Source organism: Dermochelys coriacea, chromosome 9 (genome assembly GCF_009764565.3).
Source record: "Dermochelys coriacea isolate rDerCor1 chromosome 9, rDerCor1.pri.v4, whole genome shotgun sequence".
In the NCBI taxonomy this organism is placed as follows: Eukaryota; Metazoa; Chordata; order Testudines; family Dermochelyidae; genus Dermochelys; species Dermochelys coriacea.
This window is the reverse complement of record NC_050076.1, coordinates 48,065,383-48,071,382: the sequence shown is the minus strand read 5'-3', so window position 1 is coordinate 48,071,382 and position 6,000 is coordinate 48,065,383.

Genomic DNA, 6,000 nt, shown 5'->3' with positions numbered 1-6,000 from the left:
CCCCCCAAGCGGGGCTGAGGGGGGCCAGGCCCCCGTGCGGGTCCGGGGCGAAAAGGTCCCTCAGCATGTGCGGTGCGGCCTAGCCCCGGCCGCCGTCTGCTGGGGGGTAGACCCGGGCCCCTCAGGACTGGCCTGGTCCAGAGGCAGGAGAGAACTAACGCATTGCGAGTAGGGCCAGCTCCCCTGGCGCTGGATACTACAGGGTAAACCCAATTTGGAACCAGGCCTTGGTGCAACCCCATCTGCAAGACATCAACTTCTCGCCCCAGGACAGGCTCGCTTCCCTCCAGCTCACCGCAGAGACGACGTTTCGTGTGGTTGGCCTCAAAAGTCAGCGGGGAGCCCGTGTGATCTTGTGTGGAAACCGTAAAGGAATCTTTCTCCTTCCTCGGCCAGAGCCTTGACTAGTAGCTCTCTCATCCAGTAGGACTACTCCATATCAGCAACTAACTAACCCAGACACAGATCCACCCAACTGTTGCTTCTTTCAGCAGTCACTTACATCCTATGGGGCAGAAATAACTGAGTGAACCAAAGACAGCCTCTCAAAAAAAAGCAAATCCCCACTACTTTTCTTGACATAGTTTGGGTCAGTTGCATAGGAAAAGGTCTTGTAATGCATTTGCTGGGAAATGGACCCACCACCCTTCTTGATTGGTAAAAGCCACCAGTGAATCTGTTAACCCACTTTTGACCAAGGTGAGAGGAAATGCTTTCCGTTACCGACATGTGCATTTGTCTGACCCTCTGGCTCAGGATCATGTTGATAATCTAACCCCCTCTTGCTTACTTCTAATATCTCCTTCCAGGGCAAGGTTATTGAGAAGATGCTGGGGAGCCAGTTGTAGCATCATTTGGTATCTACCAGTATTTTAGACTATTTCCAGTTATGTCAGAGCTGGATATGGTATGTAGATATTAATGTCTATATTGATGATCTTACATCCATACCCATAGACCACATTGTATGTATCAATAGTCTCTGGCAGTTGGTTGTGAGATGGTGCCTGTCTTAAAGGTATCAACCCTCTGGGGTTGTCCTGGAGTCTCCAGGAATTAAAGACTGTCCTGTGATGAAATCTCCAGGAATATGTCCAACCAAAATTGGCAGCTGTAGCCTGTCCCTCCATTTGATGGTGAAATTCTCAGGGACTAGAAGGCAACATATTTTCAATGGTGGGTCTTAGGTTTTGGGACTCTCTAACATCAGAAATCAGGTTGACACAGAGACTGGGTACTAGTAAATTGTATTGCAAGACATAGTCTTACCACACGTTTTCCTCCAATACCAGAGTTATAGAGTGGGCCAGCTACATTCTACAGGAAAACAAACATCCTAAGAAAGCCCTCTATGAATAGCAGATTTAATAGGGGAGTAGAAAAGAATTTAAGATTTTTTCATGGATAGAATTTTCATTTACATCTGTGGGGCCTAGACTCTACAGTGATAAGAGCATTAGAAATAGAGCTAGATATCTTACTGACAAATACTTAATAGTGGTAGAAAGATGGAAAAGGTTAGACAAACATGTTGGGGATGGTCTGGATATACTTAATCCTGCCTCTGGGTGGCAGAATGAACAAAATGACCTGTTGAGGTCTCTTCTAGCCCTACATTTCTATGACAGCAAACAGAATGGCTTTTCACCAAGCGTAATCCCACCAAGAGTGTTTCTAAACTGATTTACACATTATATCAGAGGTGGGCAAACTACGGCCCGCGGGACCGACCTGCCCGGCCTCTGAGCTCCCGGCCAGGGAGGCTAGCCACTGGCCCCTTGCCCACTGGCCCCCCTCCTCCGCAGCCTCAGCACGACGCATCGCCAGTGCTCTGGCCCACCACTCCTGCAGGGCAGTGCGGCAGTGGCGTGGCGGCTCTGGCTGGGCAGCAGGGCTTTGCTGCTCTGAGCAGTATGGGGGGAGTGTTGGATAAGGGGCAAGAGGGCCCGGGGGGGGCAGTCAGGGGACAGGGGCAGTTGGGGGTGGAGGTTGAGGGGCAGTCAGGGGTGGAGGTTGAGGGGGGAGGGGCAGTCAGGGAACAGGGAGTGTTGGATAGGTGTGGATAAGGGCCAGGGCACGGGGGTATGGATAAGGGTCAGGGCAGTCAGGGGACAGGGAGCAGGAGGGTTGGATAGTTGTGGGAGTCGCAGGGGGAGGCTGTCTGGGGGCAGGGGTGTGGATGGGGTCGGGGCAGTCAAGGTGTGGGGGGGTGTTGGATAGAGGGTGGGGTCCTGGGGGGCAGTTAGGAGCAGGAGTGTGGATAGGGGGCAAAGCAGTCATGGGACAGAGAGAAAGGGGGGTTGGAATCCTGGGGGGGCGGTTAAGGGACAAGGAGCACTGGATGGGTCAGGGGTTCTGAGGGGGGCAGGAAGTGGGAGGGGGCGGATAGGGGGCAGGGGCCAGGCTGTTTGGGGAGGCATAACCTTTCCTTCCCTCCACACAGTTTCTCAATGCCGTTATGGCCCTCAGGCCAAAAAGTCTGCCCACCTGTCTTAAATATAAAGGGAAGGGTAAACACCTTTAAAATCCCTCCTGGCCAGAGGAAAAACACTTTCACCTGTAAAGGTTAAGAAGCTAGGATAACCTCGCTGGCACCTGACCACAATGACCAATGAGGAGACAAGATACTTTCAAAGCTGGAGGGGGGGGGGAAAACAAAGGGTCTGTGTCTGTCTGGGTAATGCTTTTGCCGGGGACAGAACAGGAATGGAATCTTAGAACTTAGTAAGTAATCTAGCTAGGTATGTGTTAGATTACGATTTCTTTAAATGGCTGAGAAAATAAGCTGTGCTGAAGAGAATGGATATTCCTGTCTTTGTGTCTTTTTGTAACTTAAGGTTTTGCCTAGAGGGATTCTCTATGTTTTGAATCTAATTACCCTGTAAGATATTTACCATCCTGATTTTACAGAGGTGATTCTTTTTACCTTTTCTTCTATTAAAATTCTTTTTGTAAGAAACTGAATGCTTTTTTCATTTTCTTAAGATCCCAGGGTTTGGATCTGTGGTCACTTATGCAAATTGGTGAGGATTTTTATCAAACCTTCCCCAGGAAGGGGGGTACAAGGTTTTGGTGAGGATTTTTGGGGGAAAGACGTTTCCAAACGGCTCTTTCCTAATAAAAAACCCAGTTAGACGTTTGGTGGTGGCAGCGAAAGTCCAAGGGCAAAAGGTAAAATAGTTTGTACCTTGGGGAAGTTTTAACCTAAGCTGGTAAAAGTAAACTTAGGAGGTTTTCATGCAGGTCCCCATAGCTGTACCCTAGAGTTCAAAGTGGGAAAGGAACCTTGACACCACCCCTGCATTATATGCTCTATAAAGGATCTTACTCCTGGGGGAATTCTGCACCACTGTGCATGCTCAGAAATTATGTTCCCGCACATTTCTTTGCTTCCCTGCAGAAAAATGACTTTTTGACAGGGAAGCAAAGGGAAGCCACAAGAGCAGTCATGAGTAGGCGACAGAACGTGAAGAATTTCGTATCTAAGTAAAGCTAGAGAAACATTTTACCTTCTTAAAATTCTAACTACCCAAGTTGGAATTTAGCTAGTTCACTGTGATTAATATCCCAAATTTTGTGGGGAAATGCCTTGTGATATTAAATTACCAGAAGTAGTCAGGACCTTGATTTTAAGTTTCCTCAAAAAACGGAATCTCTTCACACAATGTCCCCTATTCCATGCCATGCCAGTTCAATGCTGACTCAGAAGAGTGCCACCAAAAGATAACTAACAAATTCCTAGCATAGTTTTGTCTTTCCTGGAGCCCTTCCATTTAAATACCTACCCAACCTAATCCTGTTTAGCTTGCAAGATCTGATGAGATTGCTGCCCATGCTGGTATGACTTCATATGATCATAACACAAACTTTAAAAAAAAAAAGAATGTGTTGCTGTAATTTCTAAAGAATCAGAAGATTTAACTGTTCACCTGTATAAAAATGTGCTGCTTCCTACAGAATAGTAAGAGCAAAGTATTTAAAACTTGAAAAAGGGTAGACTGTAAAGTTGTGAATGGACCAACTCTAAATGTTTAAAGCATTCCATCTGGATAAATGGATGAGGTGGAGAAACTGATTGGAAACTAGTTCAGATTGCTAAACAGTACAAGTAGAAAGACTGAATAAAAACATTGTCTAATTTGCCAGATGTTCCCTTCAATCTCCATTAAGTTTACAATGAATCAAGAAAAGATTCAATGCCAGTTTGATCAGCGAAGCTTTTAGAATGCACTTGGAATCATGGCGACTTCTCAGATAACCTATCTGCCAAGAGCACCAATCTTTTCAGAACAGTAGGCAGTTCATGTAGTTATGAATTTTGAATGGTTCTTGTCTGTGTGTCCTCTCCACTGAGCTATGTGAAAAAACAATTAAAGCCAGACACTTGTAAAGGTTCCTAGCTACAGCTGAAGAGGCTATAATGATAGGACCAAAGCGACAAGAATATTCTCAAGAGGAGCTTGCCTTTTTATTCTTGTAGGCTCCAATAAATATATTTCAAAATTATATCAGTAAGTGTTGTACATCCTGTGAAGCAAATCAAAACTGATTCAACAAAAGAGGGCAGGTGGCTCATCTTTAATATGTGCTATTCAGGGGAAAAAATACCAGTTACTATAACAGTGGGTCTTATGAATGGATTTAAAAATATTTGTAACAAAAAGATGATGGTTAGAAAGAATGTCAGATAGAAGTGAGATTTCATATTCATTTGGAGGTCATATGCTAAAACAGAAACATATTCAAGGAAGTGAAAGAACTTACCAAATATAATTTACCAGTGGACCCATTGTTCCTATTGTTGGGACTTCGAGTGGAAAAAAACCCAGCTGATACTGACCGCTTTCAGAGACAGGATATTGAACTATATGGACCACTGGTCTGATCCAATAAGGGCAATTCCTAGATTCCTAACGTTTGAAACAAATTAGTAACCCACTTAGTAGCAACTAGCTGTGCTACCACATCTCACTGGAAGAAAAAAGGATCATCCAGTAGTATATTGGCTTAAAACAATTTGTGAAATGTTGGTGACAGGAAAACTCCCTTATCAAAATAAACCAAAATACAGAAATTATTTTGAAAAGTGGTTTCCTTTTGTTGAATTCACAGGTAAAAATCTCACCACTCTGGAAGTCAAGCCCAAAGTTACTTGGTTTTTGTTCAGTAATTAGTGACAAATAGCAGTTATTATGATCTTGTTTAGTAAATGCCATTTGGTATTGTTATTGTTATGAAAACATTACCTTCTTAAAAGCAAAAATAACAGCGAGGGAAAAATAAGAGGATTACAATATCTAATTCTTACAGATCTCTTTTTATCAGGTCAGCAACATTTTAGTAAGGCTTTTGATGACAGCACATGACAGTCTCATAAGCAAACTAGGGAAAGATGGTCTAGATTAAATTATTATAAAGTAGGTATGCAACTGGTTGAAAAAACGTACTCAGAATAGTTCTCAGTGGTTAGCTGTCAAACTGAGAGGACTTATCTAGTGAGGTCCCAAGGGGATTTTTCTGGGTCTGGTGCTGTTTAATATTGTAATTAATGACTTAAATAATGGAGTGTAGAATGCCTATAAAATTTCTGGATGACATCAAACTGGAGGGGGTTGCAAGCACTTTGGAGGACAGGATTAGAATTTAAAATCACCTTGATAAATTGGAGAATTGGTCAACAAGATAAAATTCAGTAAAGACAAGTATAAAGTACTAAACTTAAGAGGGAAAAATCAAATATTCAGTTACAAATCAGGGAATTACTGGCTAGATGGTAGTATTACTGAAAAGGATCTGGAGGTTATAGTGAATATTGATTACAAGTCAAACATGATGCAGTTGCTGAAAAGGCTAATATTCTGGGGTGTATTAACAGAAGTGTTGTATGAAAGACACAGGAGGTAATTGTCCCCTCTACTCAGTACAGTAGACACCACCCTGTAGGAAAGATAGAGACCATTTGGAGAGTTCAGAGGAAAGCAACAAAAATAATAAAAGGTT